This window comes from Glycine max, chromosome 4, assembly GCF_000004515.6.
Source record: "Glycine max cultivar Williams 82 chromosome 4, Glycine_max_v4.0, whole genome shotgun sequence".
Lineage (NCBI taxonomy): Eukaryota > Viridiplantae > Streptophyta > Magnoliopsida > Fabales > Fabaceae > Glycine > Glycine max.
Window position 1 is genome coordinate 12,558,212 of NC_016091.4, and position 22,317 is coordinate 12,580,528.

The window sequence follows — 22,317 nt, forward strand, 5'->3', positions numbered from 1 at the left end:
CAATATTACTTGAAATAACATTTTCAAAAATATTAGTTTTTATTTTTTAATATTTTTTATTTTTATCCTCATTATATTTATTCAATTTTAAAAAAAATAAATCATCATAAATTTATTATTTTTCTATCATTTTATATTTTTAAACTACTTTAATAATTATTTTTTATCAAATATTTATAATTTAACAAATTAGTTTTTCTTTATATGATTAGTAGTTCATAAATAACGAATGAGTTAATTGCATTAACTCATGGGTAGATATGGCTAACATATTTTTGTAATTAGTCTCCTGGAGCACGTCACCTTCACCCATAATTATCTTCATTGGTCTTTTTAATTTTGAAATGCTTAAATGGCGGACATGTATTATATTTAATTTGCAAAATGTTAAGATAGACAAAATTTTGGTGAGATATGAAGGAATTAATAAAACAAGATTGTTTGTTTGTTAATATACGAAAGAAATTAAGTGATTAACAGAGTTGCTAATACAATACAAGTTGCACCATAGTTTGGCACAACTATAGCTTATGTTTAATTTTGCGGCGGGGTCAAGGAAATTCAGTAAATTTTCATGAAGCTATTTTGTATGTCTTTCTACTGTTTTAATAATATCAAGAATTGATTATACTTCTCAAAATTAAGGTAATACCATAAAAAATATTTATTTATTATTTTCCTTTCATCATAAAATAGTAATTGATTATTTCTTATTATAAATCTAATCCAAACCCACTGCTTATCATATGTACTACATGATAGGATGGTAATGATCAACCCTAATAATAAAACCCTATCTTATGATATGTAGAAAAAGATAATAAAGTAAATTTAATAAATATTTTGGAATAAAAATGAAATAAAATATAAGAAGCTGAAAGTTAAAATATTATATTTTACAAAAATAAACTTATTTACCAAAGGTTATTAATGGGATCAAACATACTTTTTTAACTAATAAAAAAACTAAAAAATAACTTAAAATACTTGTTAAACATATTAAAGAAAGAAACTCATAAAAAATACTCATAGTAGTTGCATAAACTTTACCCTTTAATCTCTATACTTAAAAATCATATCATTTAGTTTTATTATAAACTAGTCTTGTTTGGTTAGCGTTTTTTAGTTGTTCATGGACACCAACGTGATAAAGCTGTTTAACAGGGAAATAGAAATTAACACTAAAGCATTAATCTAGTTGTTCATGGATAATTAACAAGAAAATAAAAATATTGTTCGTTGCACCAGCAACATAGCAAAAAAAAAAAAATTGTTTGCTGCACCAGCAACATATTAACAGCAAAATGATAAAGACAGCCTATTCACTGTCATCATCTTCCTAATCTTCCTGCCTCCTGATTATGATATCCCAAATTTTTTCATAATACCTATAATAAATAGAGATTTCATCTCCATCATCAAAATCCATTTCTTGAAGAAAATCATACCAATGTCGCACGGTTGTAAATGAATGTGATATCAATAACTGTGAATTAAGGAAGTACGAAGTAGATGAAGAGTTTTTGTTCGAATTTGAAGCCTAAGACCGTTGGTATTGTAGGGCAGTAACTGTCTAAATTTATCTTGGGCCAAGATATGAGCATTGGGCCAACTTCTAGAATTGATTGTTAACATTTCATTTTTTATGTATTGTAGAGGGGGTATGAACGATTTATTTAAAGGTGATTATGTCATCTTGCATAACTGCATTTTTTAAATGTGGTTTTTTTGTGTAAAATAAGAATGATGTTGGTTTGAAGGAATGCAGTATATGCAGCATGATGTGCTACATTTGGACGATTGGCATGAACGATTTTTTAAAAATATTGTTTCAAGCATAATTATCATATAAGCAGTAACATATGAACGCTAGATATTTCATCATTGAACTTCAGCAATTAAAATTTCTATATTTTGCAGAGAAATAAAGCAAATTTGTTCATGTAAATGTCAAAGCAAATGTTAAGCTGTGATAAACTGCTAAATAATATAATATTAAGTAAATGAAATTATAAATGGAAGATATTAATGTGGTGATTAAGATTGCATACCTGGCAATGTTAAATTTAACATTGTAATATATGATATCATCTTTGGCTGTATGTTAGAATGTATATAAGTAAGATAATAGTTTGGAATTATTGCCAATAGATAGTACAATTTCTTGTTTGAAAATTTAGAGTTACCTTGTAAGATTTTTGAAAACCTCTTTGAAGACTACATTAGTAGTAGAAGTCATATTTTTTTGGTCTTTATCATGAATAATAACTTTTAATCCTTGCCTTGAATTGACCCTCGATAATGCAACGTATAATTGTCCATGGCTAAAAACTGGTTTTGGCAAATAAAGTCCAACCATAGAAAGTGATTGGCCCTGACACTTGTTAATCGTCATTGCATAAGATAGCATGATTGGAAACTGTCTTCTTAAAAGCTTGAAAGGCCATGGTGATTGTGAAGGTGACATTGACATTCTTGGGATGTAAACATTATCACCAACATTTTTGCCAAAAATGATTTCAGCTGCAATGACATGTTTGGCTAGTCTAGTAACTATTAATCTAGTACCATTACAGAGTCCTTGCGTTTGGTCTAAGTTTCTTAGCAACATTATAGGACTACCGATTTTTAGCTTGATACGATATTTGGCAGACCAGATGTGTTTAGTGAATTGAGAAAGTCAGTTGTGATTGATTGAAAATGCCAACTGTCAATGGTTTCTGACTTCTCTATATAATCAGAGCTTAAGTATTCCTTTTGTTCACCTATTAAATTTATTTGAGGTACCATACAAAGTTAAATAGAGAATAAATACTGAGTAGACCTTAGTTTTTGTAAATTTCATATGTGCATAAATACCTGGAATCAAGGAGAGTATATAATCATTGACCTCTTCAACTGTTTCATTGGTGAAAGCTAATATTGCTCTAGATTTGAAGAAATCAGGATTACTGTGATGTTGATATAGATCTAGAATTGTTGATTTGACTATAGCATCAATGGGGTCATTATATTCAGTAATAAGTAGGTACTCAGGAATTTCAATAGTAGCATATCCATCATTTTGATTCCCAATAACTTCATCTCCAATATCTAGAATCCACTTTGCAAATTTATTAGTTTCTTGATCATCAATTAATTGGGCATTGCCTTGTAAACACATGTTTTTGGTGAGTGTTAAGACTTCACAGGAAGGCCACATATATAATGAATTGATTGTTGCATTTATAATGTCTGAACGACTTCCTCTTGGAATGACTGGTAGAATTTTTCGGAAATCTCCACCAAATACAATAACTTTGCCTCCAAAAATTTAATTGGGATTTTTTTTCTTTAATAATGTCTCTTAAAGTTTGATCAAGTGCTTCAAAGCAAAATTTGTGTGCCATGGGTGCTTCATCCCAAATTATCAGATTTGTCTGATTTAACAATTCTACTAGCTGACTTCCTTGAAATATATTGCATATAGAGTCTTCAAAAATTGGCACAGGTATCTTAAATTTGGAATGAGCAGTCCTGCCTCATGGCAATAACAAAGAAGCTGTGCCACTAGAAGCAACCATAATCACAATTTGATTTTTTGCCCTCAGTGAACTTGCTAATGTTCTCCATATGTATGTTTTTCCTGTACCTCCATATCCATATAGAAAAAACATGCCACCTTCATTGTTATTGACAACTTCCATAATTTTGTGATAAATTTTTTTTTTGTTCGTCTAGAATAAAAAATAAGTTGAGATTTGATAGAAATGAAGAATTAGCGGATGTAAAATTAGAAAATACAGATGGAATTTAACTTTGTTAAATGCAATTTAAAATATACGAATTGGTAGATTACCTGTCATCGATAGAAAAAGATTTTCGAATTCTAATCTAGCCTCATCATTGTTGTAATTAAGTTCAGACAATATCAAGCTATTCTCTAGACATGATGCAGGATTTCCACCCTCAGGATATGGCATTGTAGGATAGTCTCTGAGTTATTTTTGGTTTGGATGCATAAGTTTTTCAATTTCCAATAATGTTAAATTTTTAAGTTGCTCATCATCAATGTGTAATTCTAACAAATGATAAAGGAGATAGTTAAACAATGCATATCTGTGATGTTATTCAATATAGAAAGTTACAAACTGATTAAAACTAACTTGTGTTCAAAGTTAATTTTTTTATAATGATATGCAATGTCTTCAGCTAACCAATTCCATGTCTGATTCCAGAGTTCTTCAGGTTTAGTAAGGACACCTGATAATAGTATTAACACAAATAATTTCCTCAAATAATTAGTTGTACCCTGGTCCTTAGCTTCTTTGATTGCTTCCACAAATTCTCTATCATCTTGCAAAAAACCCATTGCAAAGCATGTTTCTCTATATGTAGGGTATAGAACATTTTCAACTGTTCTAATATCTTCAAATGAAGTAGCTCCTTTACATGCAGTAAGCATCATTCTTAGATAAAACAATTCACCAGTGGTTGGTGGAACCCATATTAACCTGCCAATTGTATTGCCTTTCTTTCTAAGGTTCCATGATCTAGCCTTTTGGTTGTAGACAAATTTGGAAACAAATTGTGAATAAGTGAGATTTCTACCCTCTGAAAAACATTTGTTGCTATTCATCCAGGCTAAGAATTTTGATTCTAAAATACTTGGCTTTGACAGGATATCATCTATATCATCATCATCTTCATAAAAAACATTGTGTTGTCCTGGAATATGAAAATGTAATCTCTCCACATCAGGCTTTCTAGCATGTATTGGAAAACAAAAAATTCTCCAAGTAGATTCACATGGAGAAATATATCTGACAAAAAAAATCATAATTAAAAGAATTAATTAAAGAAATATTCAGTAACTTAAGTATACATGTTGAATTAATATTACCTGCAATCCACATATTCTTTAATCTCATCATTTTGACTGATAGCATTCTCAAGTGTACCATTATCATCATGAATAACAACAGCAGTGACTCTGTCATAACCTTTGTTTATATATTTAAATAGATATTTAATGGAAGTATTTTGATTACACCATTCAACATTTATATGTGCTTGGTATTTCCTCAGCAATTTTGCATTGTAAGGTACTATATATATATTATCAATAATAACTCCATTCTTTGAAATGGTATGGTCATCATTTCTTCTACGATAGATTGGATAGCCATTTGAATCTAAAACAGTTTGAGGGTGAAACATTTTTGGGTAAAAACAACTACACTTGCCTTCTTTCATACATGGAGACTTAGGTTGGAGAATTCCACATGGTCCATGTATCATATGATTTTGGACTAATGTATAAAGTTTAGGGTCATTTTCATGCGAAGGAATTTCTGCTGATATTATGTGGTCAATGTCATCTGAAGATGGATATTTATTATCTGGATGTAAGAATAGCAATAAATGCACATGAGGAAGTCCTCTTTTTTTGAAATTCAATTGTGTGCATATCTGCAATTGTTAGCTAATTGTATTAATAGTGGAACATTAATATAGAAATTCTGTATAATTGTATTATATCAAGGAAAAATTAAAAAGAATAAACAAATGTGTAACTTTATAAAGCATATTAATGGCAAACTCACATGCGACAACTTTTCCAAGCAAGTGTTTTTTTGTTAAGTCAAAAAGCATCTGCTCATACTTCAATATGAAAACACGTGAGATAAGATCCGGTTTATCTGTTGGTTTTAGATTCAAAGGTGCAAACACACTTCGGATTTTAGGCCAATTTGGGTTACAGGTTAAAGTAATAAAAAGATTTGGAAAATCCACATGGCTGCATATTGCCATACCATCAAAATAAAGTTGGTCCATATAGCGTGGACTGCCAACAAAGGTTGACGGCAAAATCACTCTTTTTCCTTTAGAAGAGCCTTTACTGCTTCCAGCATCTAATGATGTTTGTAAACTGCAATACTTGTCAACTCTAAGTTTTTTTTATTGTTCCTAATGTAGCTAAGTCTTTCAGACTCAACCATCGTGTATGCTTCAACAATGAATTGTTGGAATATTTTTCTAGAATGCAACAAAGTTTGTGCTTCCTTTGATCTGGACTGTAGTCTATAAGCAAATCATTCTCTCAGCGTTAGACGATTTCTCTTCCTTTTTCTGCTGCTAGGTGTACAACGGTGAAGTATATCAGGTCTATATCCATATTCACCATAAGGGAAGAGTAAAGGGTATTGGAGTCCTAGATAGCTAGAGTGTAATTCATGGATTCTTTGTAATTCTCCATTTTGAGGTTTAACAATAATATTCCTTCTTGAGTCTAGATCAAAATCACAAACAATTAGAGCAGCAACTTCAGAAACATTTAGGAGATTGTATGTACGACCATCTTTCTCACGTGTAGCTATCAATCTCAATTTTACATTATCGACTTGAGTATTTGCCAATCTATCCCTGGCCATTCTAAAATTTTTTGCATGAACATTGTACTCATCCAGCATTTGACTTAAAGTTGAAACAATCTCTGGTTGAATTCCAACATGTTGACTGCAAAAAACAATATAAAAACAGATCCATTGGTGTGACAAAAAATGTTTTTGCAATTGGAATACTTCATATTTGATAATAAAAGAAACAAAAGAAGTACTACCTCATTGTATTAACTCTATTTTCAATTTCATTCTGCGTATCAAAGATATACAATTGTGAAAATTTTGGTTGCTTTCCAGGCATTGGTAATAAGCTGCCTATTCGATGGCATGGTTGACCCTGAATTCTAATTGTAGGAGGTCCTCTACTTTCATTAATTGATTTGTCTAGCTTAATACCAGCAGACGTAAAGGCAAATATCATGTTGTATGTCCGTATGTTACACTGATAATTTTTACTATCACTCGCTTTACCATCAAACAGAAGTCGTTCAAGATATTTTGGTGGACTTTGTAATAATGGAAGCTCAACTTTCCCATCTCCACAACATAAGCTGAATTTTTGACTTGTTGTATTTCTACCTTTTGAAATTCTTTCATCATACCACATTTTTGCATTGCAATTTGTACATTGCATGGCCTGATCACCCAAGTCAGAATAGCCTGAAATTGTCTAATGAGATAGTGGAATTTAATTTAAAGGATATCTGTTGATATCCTTAACGTTATATCAAAGCTACAATTATAACCTTCAGTATCGATTGCAGCTTCATTAGTATTGGATTCACAATTTTCATCGTCAGAGACAGAATTAGAATCAGATGTTGTGACAATTTACGTTAGATATCATAGATATAATTAAAATTTGGGCAAAAAAGTGAGTAAGGATTTTCTATCATCATACCTTGTGGAGATTCAGAATTCATATCTTCTAATAAATTAGTTGTCATGACTTAAAAAATAGAGACAAATTAAGTCAAGTTGAACAGATTAATGTATTTATAAAAGAAAACATCTTATTTATAATTTCTCATCATGACATTGTATATCTTTTAGAGTGGAATCTATACTTGTCTCATGTGATCTGTCAGGCGAAGCCTTTTTTTTTTGCAAGATACCTTTTCTATACATTTTGGCTTTACCTGAGGTACATGCATTTGCATGTGCATTCTTTTGCATGTTTGCGGTTGATATCAATGAAGCTCTTTGGTATATCAATTCACCACAACAAAGATTTGAAATACACAGAGACCAAATTATAGATCAAAGTAATTCCAAATGTTCAATTCTGTAATAAAAACAAAATTAAACATGCAAGTTGAATTTAAGTAGTTTCGAAAATCAGTCATGGATGAATGATCAGACTGAGCTGTAAAGATATATTATATATAGAGGAGTAAGTTCTGGATATAGAATCCACTATGTGATTGATCTGCATTTTTAGAGGTAAAAAATTTAGAACGCAATTTACAACAAAGGATGGAATATTTTGTAAATTAATAAACAAATGTTAATTGACATCAACCAAGAGATGCCAAATATAAAATGCCGGTTTGGGGGATTAAATGTGATTTGACATTTTTATATAATGGATTTCATAATTAATAAGCAGATTTATCTTGGCATCCAAAATTACAGCTGAAGATTCATACGTAAATTTTAATAAACAAATCTTAATTGACATAAAGCAAGAGATGCCAAATATCAAATCTGTGTTTGCTAGATTAAATGTGATTAGACATTTTGACAGTTATCATTATAATAAAAAAAAATCGAGCATCAAATTGAAATCACAACACAAAACTATAACTAAAGATGCAGGGTAGAGAAAACTTTGATATTGAATGCTGTCCAATCTCTCTTTAATTGATCAATGTGTCATATTTGCAATTCTCATCTCTAATAGAATCGAAATAATACTTGCCTTGAATCTGACCTCACTTAGCACTGATTATACTAAATTTCCAAATTAGCTGTGCAATACCAATCCTTGCCTTGAATCTGTCCTCACTTAGCACTGATTATACTAAATTTCCAAATTAGTTGTGCAATAACAATTTCGTATTTTACTGATTCTAATGACTTACCAATAATATTTGACTAGTCAAAAAACTGAGTTTTTAATTAGTAAATGTCAACTTATATTTTAGTTCATGTGCAATTCCCTCCAAAAAAACCTTAATTCGTGAGTTAGCTGGACTTGGCAACATTTATCAGCATTCTTGTATTGAACCGAAATAATCCTTGCATTCAGTCTATCTTTATCAATTATCTTAACTCGTTAACATTCATAAGCTAACTTGAATTGATTACATACATTAAGATTTTGACAACAACAATGCACAGATTGGAATTGCATCACAAGGTTAACAAATAGAGTAATGCAAAGTCCCAAAAAACTACTGTTTCATTTAATGAAAGAGGGGAAAACCAGTTTTGTGTACAACTACAAAATCAATTTAACAAAAATTAATGTTCCAACAACGTCCTCCATGCAAAGCGTTCAAAAACCACAAAAATTGCGACGGGGCAAATATTACAATTTGACCATATGGTCATAAAAAAACATCCAAGGCAACATTTCAACAACATAATTCATTCAGGCTGAGAATGCTTGGCTAATTTGTTCGAGGAAACTTCAGCAGGTGAGATCTCAAAGTTTTTTCGCTCATTATCCAACTCATCAGAAGATACGCGCTTAGTTGGTGTCAATGGAATCCTGAGAAGAGGGTCATGATCCCCGGTAACAGACACAGATTGCTGCATAAAATATTAATTGACCGGTAAGCTAAATTCTGTTGACATCATCCAAAAATGCACCAGCAAAAACACACAACGATAACCCCAACTTACAAATTCAAACTCTGTAGGCTCACTTAAGGCAAGCATCGACCGATCATGATCAGTTGTAATAGACAGAGATTGCTGCATCAAATATTGATTGATGAGTCAGCTAAATTTTATTGCCATCATTGCAACATACACCAAGAAAAATAGAGAAAGACAATGTTAGCTCACAGATTCAAGCACTGTAGGATCGGTCGACTCAAGTATTGAATTCTCGATCTTGCAACATGGCTAGATGATATATCAATTGACAGTTAAAAAACAAATGGAATATATGCATACACTCATAATAACTAAAATAGATTTGACAAAATACAACCTCATTATCGGGAATGTTGGACATTTTAGTGTAATTGATCTCTTTATTATGTTAAAATAAGAGTGCACCCTTGTTTTAATGTAATAACGAGATGTTCGGTTTAGGCAAATTTTAGAAGTTACATGGAAGTTACTAAAACTTTCATCAATGGTTGGAAGTTACATGGAAGTTACTAAAACTTCCATCAACGGCAGTTTTTAAAAAAGAAAAAACTTCCATCAACCGCCAAAAACCACCTGTTCTTTGATCATAAATAATCATTCTGGTTCAGAAAGCATAACGGGTGACAAAACATACAAGACCAAAACAAAACTCTTGAATTATAATCTTCTGATTTTATCCGATTGAACAATTTTGGTTGAACCCCGAAATTTGATTCAATCTGAAAGTGTTATACACGACTTCAGATTTATCCAGTATTATCTCGATTTTCAAATTAACCAACAGGGAATCATATCTAGTACAACATTGATCAAGTCTAATTCATCTGAATATTTAAGAACAACAGAATTCCTGAACCTTGCTTGCACCTTCACTTTGAATGCAAGGAAACAACCCAATAGCCTATCTAGTGCTTGAGGATAGGCATTTAAATCAACACCCCCATCCTTGCGTAGAAAAAGAAGAATCAAAATCGATAGCAAGGTAACAAATGCTCAGTGTAAATTAAACAAACATTGCATGAAAATACAATAACATACTTCTATTTTGAGCCTGTTGACTTCATCCGCTGACTGACCAATTAATTGTGCACATTCACGATCCCAGATAAAAAAATTTGGTTTGTTCACCCTTGTGAGTAACCATCAACTCAACCCGATACCTGCCAATATAGATACCAGCATAAGAAAAAGTACTTGATGAACCTCATACTAATTAAACAGTGAATCAATCACCTCAGTACAGGTTGATCATTCTCTTTGCCACACGGACATGTGAACGACACAGTTTGCATGTCAGCTTTTTTATAACATTGACCACAAGCCGGATAGCACCATGAATAGTTGTCCATCACTATGGTTGTAATCTTGGCGACAGTAACACAAACAAACTCCTGTTTGAAGAAACTGACATTAGATTTTCTACAAAGAAAAGCTACAAATGAATACGAACATCACCTCTAAACTGACATTAATCTCAGAGATATTTTTTACTTCAGTCTTTGACAGAAACGCATCTTTTGATGATAATTGAGATGAGCCTGAAACCTGTGAACTCCCTTGTCCAATAGGCACCAAAATTGCTCTAACCTCGATCCCTAAATCTAAAAGACTAAAACAATACAACAAATGCAAAAACCCAGCAAACATTACTTATATTTTTTACAATTTGAAAATACAATCACATAAGCACCACATTGCCAAAATACCTCTCTCTAAATTCTTGAATTTCCAGCACGAGGTCATTGATCATGAGTTTGGACGCCTTGAAAGAATTACTGACCGATGCCGGATATGATCCTACAGATTAGACCAAAAAAAAAATATAATCTAGCAATCATGGAAATTGAGAAATCTAACATTACACTGACCCTGTGCTTCCTTAATCCTAGCATGAGTCAAGAGAATAACGATCGGCCTTTCATCTTCAATATCATTCAAATAAGACAAAAACTGTAAGCAGTAATTTTCCCAGAGTGTACAGGATAGTACCTGGCCACTATCAGAAGGAAACAACAATTAATGTATCAGTATATCAGCAACTAATCATCATCAGTTACAAACAACAATCATACACACTCAAATTAAATTGTCAAAGATAACCTCAAATCCTTTAAATTCAAAACAACCCTCGTATTTTTGGATGACACATATCGGAATACCACTTCATCAACCACGCCAATAACATCTAAAACAACCACAAGGTTAATGTATCTTACTTAAAAAGGCATAAGCAAGCCAATTAAAATCAATCCACAAATTGTAATCAACAATCTTACCAACCAAGAGTCCAATTTTAAAATCACCAGCAATGACACTGGAAAAAGAAACAAATCTGAATTTCCTAAAAGGTAACTGTTCCATATCACATTGCGTAACAACAATAACTTCAGTAAAACATAATTTATATTCATGATCACAAACTCTGAATTTCCCATCATTCTTGATAACTTTAAAATTATGCATCACATAAGTAAAATTCTCTTTCAAATCAGCCATGCGAGACTTCAGCTGATCCTGCTTGCAAGCAAAATGGATTTCATCTCCCTACAATATAGAAAGGATATAAATACTTCATTGAATGACCAATAATATAATAACATAATTTATAATCCCAAAAAACCGCCAAAAACATACATCAGAATCAACAACTTCCATTTCGGCTTGTTCAGTCTTTCTGGGAATCCCAATGAACCAAAGATCAGTGATCCTTACAGAAAGCTTAAGAGCTTCCCTTGATCCATCTATCAATTTTATTTTATCAGCAACATGTGCCATAACTTTATAATCAGAAACCCTGAACAACAACTCCAAGAAAAATAGAACATCAGTTAAAAACCAAGCATATAGTCAAACGGGCACAAAAATAAACTACCACCTCAACCACTGCAAACCAAAGCTAACAGCCTGTCACCAACAAAACAAAGAAGAAAATTCATAAAACACACAAAAGACCACAATAAACTCCATATAAATTAGTAAAAATAAACATATGGACAAAACATCTGCACATGTGACTAAACAGAATTAACATATAAAAATCCATTAACATCAAAATTAACAAACCATACAAAAACAATCATCCTCAACTCAAACCTCAACTTTTCTCAGCCAAACCCAAACTTGGGTACAAAAGTATAATTTCCATTTGCCACACTCAAAACTAACAGCCAAACTGTAAAACAAACTACTCAATCAAAGAATCCACAACATGAATATCACCTTAGGTTCTCTAGATCAAACTCAACAAAACTAAACTGCAAAACAAAATTGGCAATTAAAAAAAACTGCAAAATCACAGCCATGCACAATACAAAAATTAGATAAAGACATTCAACAAAAAAAAATTACCTCTTGTTCTCACAACCAACCAAACACTAGAGCCAAACCAAACTGGGAAACAAAAAGGAAAATCACAACCATGCACAACATAAAAGTTAGAAAACAAATGACGAAACAAACAAACAGTTTTCCTCATAAACTTGAAAATTAAACAAACTGTAAAGCAAACCTGTCAAGCAAAGAATGTACAACATGAACAATTACCTTGGCTTCTCCCAATCAACCTTAGCAAAACTAAACTGCAAAACAAACTTCTCAACCAAAGGAAAAATGTAAAATCACAGCCATGCACAATAGAAAAATTAGACGAACACATTCAACAAAAAAAACATTACCTTTTGTTCTCACAACCAACCGAACAACAAAGCTAAACCAAACTGGGAAAGAAACGAAAATGACACAACAACAAACAACGGCATTGCACAAAACCCCCAAACCACGTGCCTAATCAAAGAGTAGAAGCTAGCTTAGCCATTAAACACATGGGACAAAAATTCCTTGTTGATCAAAAAGTTAACACGTAAACCACTTGCTGATTAAAAAATCAACACGTAAACCACTTGCTGATAAAAAAATAACACGTATCATATAGGAGCCATGCACAACATAAAAGTTAGAAAACAAACGACCAATCAAACAAACACTTTTGCTCTCAAACTGAAAATGAAACAAACGAAAATAACACAACAACGACCAACGTCATTCTACAAAACACCCAAACCACCTGTCCAATCAAACAATGCAAGCTAGCTTATATCCATCAGACACATGGGACAACAATTTTTTTTTAGGAAAAAAACAAACACGTAAACCACAGACGTGTTGCACCCGAAGAAGAATACAAAAGGACAACAAAATCAGAACAAACCCAGCAAAAGCCAAACGAAAGCTAAAAAGTACATGCACAACATAAACATTACCTTTTCTTCTCAAAGTCAAACCCAGCAACGGAGGAAAAGCAAACCCCAAAAGAAACTTGTCAACCAAAGAAAAACTGTAAAATCACAGCATGCACAATATAAAAGTTAGTAAACAAAGCACCAAAGAAAAAAAAACAGCGAAAAAGACTAACACACATACAAACTGAAACCAAACCGAACACAAAGACATTAAATAAAAAAACTAAACAACCCCAACAACAAAACAAAACCAAACTGGAAAACAAAAACGAAAATCACAGTCATGCACATAAAAGTTAGTAAAGAAACAACCAGAGCCGAGCCTCACACCTTCACATCCAGTTTTGCTTTCAAACTTGAAAAAGAAACAAACCAAAATGACACAACAACAACTAACGGGATTGCATAAAACCCCCAAACCACGTGCCCAATCAAAGAGTGGAAGCTACCTTAGCCATCAGACACATGGCACAAAAATTCCTTGCTGATCAAAACAATTAACACATAAACCATTGCAGATAAAAAAATCAACACGTAAACCACCCATGTGTAAAAGCTGAGGACAAACAAAAAACACATCAAAATGATAATAAACCCAGCAAAAGGGACAGGTGGCAATTTCCTAAGAAAGGTCACACCAGTAATTTAACACATCAAAATGACAAAAAAAACCAGCAAAACGGACAGGTGGCAATTTTCTAAGAAGGAGCACACCAGTAATTTTCCTGGGGTTCTCTTTTATAATATAGTAGATTAGATACTTTAATTTCAAATATTGTTTGGTTCCCGTTACTATATAAACTTTATCTTTTAGTCATTGTTATTTGTAACGACTGAAGTATAAAAATACTTATACAAAGGTTAAAAATATTGAGTTTAAATATAGAAACTAAAAGTTAAAGTTTTTACAATTATATAGATAAAATGAATAATTTTTTCAAAAATAAATATAAAATTAATGAGCCTTGCACTGAATTAAAATGAATTTTTATCTGATAAAAATATGAGCCTTTTTAAATCAATATCTATGTCCTATTAATTAATAACATGTTGTATGGATTTATACAAATTCAAGAAAGTCTACCATTTCTCTTAACTTCAATGCTGTCATTAGACAAGATGTTGGTTTCGTGCATGTTCAGGGAATTTAATCAATCAATCAAATGAGGCCTTCATTCAATAAAGTAACAGCAACGAAAACATATGTTAGCACAGAGATCGTCCACCTATGGATGGTGAAGCTATGCGTTTATTCATTTTCACGTATCAACTGCCAAAACAGAAAGAAGGAGAGGGTTACTGACTTTTAATCTTAATTAGCCAATCATTGATTTGGAATAAGAATATTGACAATTGTTATAAATTGAAAATGAGAGTAAGGAATAGAAAGACCTACGACTATTAGGGAGAATGGGAGTGGGAGATGAAAACATAGAGTTTAGCTTTATTTCCCCCCATTAATTTAGTTTTAAAACTAGTTATTTATTTCTTACATATTTAATTTACTTATTTATTATTGATGTGACATCATATATTCACTGTTGGTCTATTTCTGTGTTAAAAAATCAGTTTAATTGTGATATTGTTTGAAAAGCAACTTCGTTTAGAAAGAAAATCTAGCCATAAATTATTATTCCATCCATCATCTAATTCAAAAAATCTGCACTAAGTTGTGAGTAGTTTGTACATGATTTGAGTTTTAATATATTTCCGAAACCTTAAAGTACAATTTTTTTTTTAAATACTTAAAGTACAGTTATTATGTGAAGTAAATGTTTACATATTTATGAAACAAACATACGTGAGGCACCGATAGAGTTCTGTAAAACGTGAATTCGGGTGTCCCCAGAACCACTTTCCAATCTTAGAGACAGGTCCCTCCTCCCTCTCAAAGCAAGCATGCCTAAGATTCAATGAAATTAAAATGTGTTACTACTATTGCGTTTTGATCATCAAAATTACTGTCCCAGCTGAAATTTGTTATCAGTCTTTTCATACCTTACATAAAATGTGTTTAGGTTGCTTAAAAGATGGTTTTGGGCCTTTTTTGGGTACACAACTGAAATTTTAAGGAGTGTTGCTAGGTGCACCCAACATTGCTAGTGCATCCAACATTCTAAAAAAATGGTAAAATTGCCCTTATTTGATTTTTCTCTTACGGATCAAGTTGATCCGGAATCTCTTCCGGATCAACTTGATTTGTAAGAGGAAAACCAAGCAAGGGTAATTTTGTCATTTTTTTAGAATGTTGGGTGCACCTAGCAACACTCAAAAGTAAATGAAGTTTCACTAAAACACAATGGGATATGCTAGGTGCACCCAACAATATTGCTGGTGCACCCACTAATTTTAGTGAATGGGTCATTTTGCCCTTTAAGTAAAAATTTAAAAAAGCGCCCCTCCTCCTAGAAGCACTCACTTCCTGCCTGCTGCTTCTTTTCTTCTTCCGCGAGACCAGCGCCCCCTTCTTCTTCTCCGCGAGACCAGAGTGCTTCTTCTTCTCCTCGAACCACTTGCTGTTTGCCTTCGAGGTAGGTGTCCCTAACTTGGCATTGCTTTTATTATGCAGTTTAGTTGTAGCATTTAGGGTAGGATAGTGGAACCTTAGGGTAGAAGACGTCGAAAAAAATGGGGAAAGGAGGTTACGGTGACGTCTTCCGGAAGAACCGTGACGGCTTCTTCCGGAACTTCTGGAATAAGGTGTTCCGGAAACTTTCCGGAAGAAGGATTCTTCCGGAAATAACCAAAGGTCATCCGAAAGAACACTTCTTCCGGAAGGCTTCCGGAACAGAAGTAGTTCTTTTGGAAAATTTTCGGAAGAAGGGTTCTTCTGGATGACCTTTGAGTGTTCCGGAAGAACTTTTCGGAAGAACCACTTCTTCCGGAAAGTTTTCGGAAGAACCACTTCTTCCGGAAGTTTTTTTTTTTTTTAAATATTGTTTCTTTAAAATGAATGATTATTTTATTTTTATGAATTAAGTAGGTGTATGTTTTTGAAATTTTATAAAAAAATGAGGTTTGGCTTTTTCATGACAAATGAAGTTGTTTTTTTTATAATTTAAATTGTGTATGTTTACTAAATATTTATTTCTAAATTATTTGTGTTTTGTTTATAAATGAAGTTGTTTATTGTTATAAATTAAGTTGTGTGTGTTTTTGTTTTTTTTTTTTTTAAATTAGTGTATTTTAATTATAAATAAAGTTGGTTATTTGTATAAATTAAGTTGGTTATTTTTGTTAATTGGTTTTGTTTATTTTTTATATGATTTTAGTTGAGTATTTTACCAATTATTTAATTTTAAATTAGTTATGTTTTTTGTTTATAAATGAAGTTGTTTATTTTTATAAATAAAGTTGTGTGTGTTTTGGAATTTTTTTAAATAGTATTTTTTTTATAAATGATATAAATTAAGTTGTGTATGTTTTGAAATTTTTTTTCCAATTTTTGTTTTATTTTTATATATAATTTTAGTTGTGTGGTTTTTTTATATAAATAAAGTTGTTTTTTTATTAAAAATGAAGTTGTTTTTTTTTTATAAATTAATTTGTGGATGTTTACTAATTAATTATTTTTACATTAGTTGTGTTTTTCTTATAAATGAAGTTGTACATTTTTTTTAAATTAAGTTTTGGATGTTTACTAATTAATTATTTTTACATTAGTTGTGTTTTTTTTATAAATGAAGTTGTTTATTTTTTTTAAATTAACTTGTGGATAATTAATTATTTTTACATTAGTTGTGTTTTTTTTATAAATGAAGTTGTTTATTTTTTTTAATTAAGTTGTGGATAATTAATTATTTTTACATTAGTTAAGTTTTTTTTATAAATGAAATTTTTTATTTTTTTTAAATTAAGTTGTGGATAATTAATTATTTTTACATTAGCTGCGTTTTTTTATAAATGAAGTTGTTTATTTTTAAAAAAAAATTTGTTGTGTGTGTTTTCATATAATTTTATTTAAATTAGTCTTATTTTTTTTATAAATAAACTTGTTTTATTTTTATAAAGAAAGTTGTGTATGTTTTGACCGAAAAAAATACGTGTTCCACATGATTTGCAGATCATGGCTAGAACACGAGGTTTAGGTCGCGCTCTAGGTAGACTTATAGGCAGACATAGGCAGGATGATCATGATGCAGTTGATGTTCCCGAGAGACGTAGGCCTACTGCATCAACCCGTAAGCAACGGGTTCATCAGATGACTGCGGATGCACCTGATATGGCTGAGGATGTTCCTGACATAACTGAGGATGTCCCTGATATGGCTGAGGATGCACCTGAGATGACTGTGGACGTACAGGGTGATGATGATGCTGCTGAGGGATTTCCAGGTGGGCCACGTGACCCATCAGTGCTGACATCATTTGCGGACCATGTTGCACACACCGTTTGGAGTGGATAGGTATTTTAATTTGTTAATTATTTATCATTGTTGATTTGTTTGTCATTAATTATTTTTTTATAATTGTATAATTTGTACTTCAAATCACGAATGTTCATATTTGAAGTTGGTGTCACATGGGAGGAAGGTGACATTGATTGGGAGGCCAGTGCCTGAGATTGAAGGACTGGTTGGTGCCACAGGATTAAGTCCACTAATCGATTGTTCAGTTGTTACTGGCGATCCTGGACTTATATCTACATTTGTGGAGAGGTGGCACAGCGATACCAGCACCTTCCACCTTCCGGTAGTAGAGTTGACGATCACATTGGATGATGTGTCGTCACTCCTCCATTTGTTTATCACTGGCGCGTTGCATAGTTTTCATGCTCTTTCTACGGAGGAGGCAATATTTTTGTTGACCGAGTTGCTTGAGGTGTCTGCTGAGGAGGCTAGAGCCGAAACAACATGATCACGTGGGGCATACGTACAGTTCGGATGGGTTCGAGACATTTATGAGATGAGATGTCAAGCCCGGCGGTGGATTGTAGCAGCTCGTGCTTATCTGCTGCACCTGGTCGGTTGCACTCTTTTTGCTAATAAGAGTGCAACATATGTTCATGTGGTGCACCTAGACGCTTTTCGCGACCTAGGTCAGAGTGCTGGTTATGCTTGGGGAGTTGCCACGCTGGTTCATATGTATGACCAGTTAGATGAGGCTTCTAGGACCACCACATGACAGATTGCGGGGTACCTGACTCTATTACAGGTAAATTTTGTGTTTTTAAATATGTTACGTTCGATTATGATTTAAACATGTTTTTATGTTATGTTAACCTCATTGTTTTTGTAGTGCTGGATCTATGAGCACTTTCTAGTGTGCATCAGTGCATCACAAATGATGCATACCAGGAGACGTCCCCACGTGCTTCCCGGTGCTGACGTCGAAGGTGCATATGAAGGGAATCACAGGAGCACTATACAGGGCACGTTGTGATGCTTTGACCGTCACAGATGTGTCCTGGTTGCCTTACACTGAGCATCGGGGGGTTAGGGCCTTTGAGCTGATTTCATCATTCCAGGGTCAGCTAAGATGGGGTCCTATGGTGGTCACAGCTTGACCGGAGAGGGTGCTACAACAGTTTGGTTACATTTAGAGCATCCCTCTGCCGCTTGTTAGTGCTCGATTGTCACATGATGATATAGATGACAGGTGGATGCATTTCGTGGACAACGTACTTGCTGTGGATGAGCTTTGTCTAGTGCCTGGGCAGGTATCTGCGGATTACATGGAGTGGTTTTTCTGGATATCTCACCCATTCATGATACCGACCCAGGCAGGTGACCAGCCTAGAGATGCACCTGCCGCAGACCCTGAGGAGTACATGCAGCCGCCCAGCCCCTAGGTTCCAGTGGCATTTGACCCCCCTCCACATGCAGTGGTAAGATTTTTTGCGCGTTTAATGTTTGATGAGTTGTTATTTATTTTAATTTTATAATAAATGTTTTTAATGACTATTACAGGATGATTACGACGGCTATGAGGCGATTGCACAGAGGTTGGAGCGTGTGCTCAACCTTAGGATGGTCACTGTAGGCACAAAGTTATATGATATTATGCAGGATTTCCTGACGATCGCCAGAGGGGGAGCCAGTGCTGATGGAAGTGTCAGGGCTAGACAGAGACGGCGCACAGAGCATTGATTATCGTATTTATTTTTTGTTTTGTAGTTGACATGATTTTTTGTATTTGTTACACTTTTTAGTTTAATATAGTTGACTTATTTTGCACAGTTTATTATTTTATGATATTAACTGACGTATCGATTCTGATTCTGATCGTGGTCCTTAAGCGAAGTTTTGGACTGTTTTAATTTTTTTTTAAATGAAGCTAAAATCATTAGTTTTGATCGTAAGAATTACATTAAAAATAAATTTATTTAGAAAAGAGGCAGAAAATCCAAAAAAATAGGAATCAGATCCTTTTTTTGATGTTTAAGTACCCATGTTTGGGGTTTTTTCCGTGGATGTGCAAGTAGCGTAAGACATTGGAGGGGCGCTATTTGTCATGTTTGGACATCAAAGAACCCAAAAAAATTATTTCCGTTCCCTGGTTCCATCAAATAACACCTCAAAAAAGAGGTAGAAAATTCAAAAAAATAGAAATCAGACCCTTTTTATGTTTAAGTACCCATGTTTGGGGTTTTTTTTCGTGGGTGTGCGAGTGGCGTAAGACATTGGAGGGGCACTATTTGTCATTTTTGGACATCAAAGAACCCAAAAAAATTATTGTCGTTCCCTGGTTCCATCAAATAACACCTAAAAAAAGAGGCAGAAAATCCAAAAAAATAGAAATCGGACCCTTTTTTATATTTAAGTACCCATGTTTTGGGGTTTTTTTCGTGGGTGTGCGAGTGGCTTAAGACATTGGAGGGGCGCTATTTGTCATGTTTGGACGTCAAAGAACCCAAAAAAATTATTGTTGTTCCCTGGTTCCATCAAATAACACCTAAAAAAAGAGGCAGAAAATCCAAAAAAATAGGAATCAGACCCTTTTTTATGTTTAAGTACCCATGTTTGGGGTTTTTTTTCGTGGGTGTGCGAGTGCCGTAAGACATTGAAGGGAAGCTATTTGTCATGTTTGGACGTCAAAGAACCCAAAAAAATTATTGTTGTTCCCTGGTTCCATCAAATAACACCTAAAAAAAGAGGCAGAAAATCCAAAAAAATAAGAATCAGACCCTTTTTTTATATTTAAGTACCCATGTTTTGGGGTTTTTTTCGTGGGTGTGCGAGTGGCTTAAGACATTGGAGGGGCGCTATTTGTCATGTTTGGACGTCAAAGAACCCAAAAAAATTATTTCCATTCCCTGGTTCCATCAAATAACACCTAAAAAAAGAGGCAGAAAATCCAAAAAAATAGAAATCGGACCCTTCTCAGTATGCGTAAGGTTTGAAGGTCAAACAATTAAAATAAATTATCTTTGGACCATTGAAATAACACAATGAACTTTATTATGGGATTTAAACATGCTGTAAACAGATAAAGGTTACATCAACGAAAAAGCAAAAAAATAAACATTGCATTCAATTGTTTAGCGATGTGGCAGTGACCTCGTCTTCGAATTTCACAACATATTTAGTAAAGACAGCTAAAATTTCTATTGGTCCATATTTTTTCCAGTAGTTAGATTGTACTAACACCTTCAGCAGTTCTTCGTTGGTCTTCATCTCATTAATTTCATATTTTATAAGCGTATATGAATACTCAAAGCGACCTGGTTGACGGAAAAACAATCGTCTTACCGTTTGTGATTCGTGAATTCCAAGAGGGAGAATCATTTTAGGTGCAACTTGCTTTATTAAATCCTTCAGTTCATCGATGGTACATGTTGAAGGAATTTGAAATTTCTTAGGATTTTTTCCTGTGAACGCGCATCCAACAAATTTGTTCTGCGGTGGCATGTTCCATTTCCCGTTGTAATACAGGATCACGTCATGAGTATGGGGCATAATGCGTTGAAGTAAGTTTATTATTCCATCTGGTGTTCTTCCAACGGTGCATAATAACTCAATCGGACCAACACAAGAAAATTGATCATTACACATTAACATTGTGTTGACATCATCATCATTTATCAATTTCATACACTGAAAGCGAATTTGGTTACCTATATGGGTGTAGCTAAATTTCATCCAAAAATTGTTTGTCGGATAGCTGAAGGGTATTGTGTATTTTGATTTTTAAGCTTGCAAAATCACAGCTGTTTGGTACTCGAATGCGCACCGGAGTAGAAGTTTGGAAGTAAACCCCAGTATCATTGTGAATAATCGATCCATTTGGAAAAATGAAAGTCAACCTTGAGTTGACAATCGTCTGACTGCTAGTTTCTCCTAAAAATGTTATACTTTGTGTATCAATTGGGAGACTATGTGAAAGCAAGATAATGTGTGATTTATTAGCCGTGTCTGCTATATATATTGATGGTTGTGACCGACAGATTGCTTCACTTTGTTTACAAAAAAATAGACACGCGTGAACATGTTTCGTGTTTATGTTTCCTTCAGAATGCGTAGTCAAGTCAGTCAATGTGTTGTTGCGCTCAAACTTTAATACGCATGCATGTCATTATGTGTTGTCAATTATGACAATGATGTATGCTACACGCGTAAATGATTTTTGTTGGACCAACAATTTTTTTGCTTAACGAAATGAGTACTTAATAATATTAATTGGTTATTAATAGCTTACAACAAATTATATCGCATAATGAATACAATTACATAAACAATGCATTTTTAGTCTTCATTTAGGTCGACATAGTGTCATTTGAATGACATCAAGCTTGTGTATTGCTGCATTCTACTAATATATGGAGTTGTCCACTGCTTTGCCTGAGAATAACAATTGCTTGACCACAACAACGCTCGAGGCGGTAAGGGACAATAGTCTTTCAAATAAACCTGTTGTACATGAACAAAGATT

At 33.2% G+C, this 22,317-nt stretch overlaps 1 pseudogene; it reads right to left on the reverse strand.

The window, feature by feature from the left end:
* Positions 1-2,182: 2,182 nt before the first annotated feature.
* On the reverse strand, positions 2,183-3,163 carry LOC106798486 (ATP-dependent DNA helicase PIF1-like; annotated as a pseudogene).
* Positions 3,164-22,317: the final 19,154 nt, after the last annotated feature.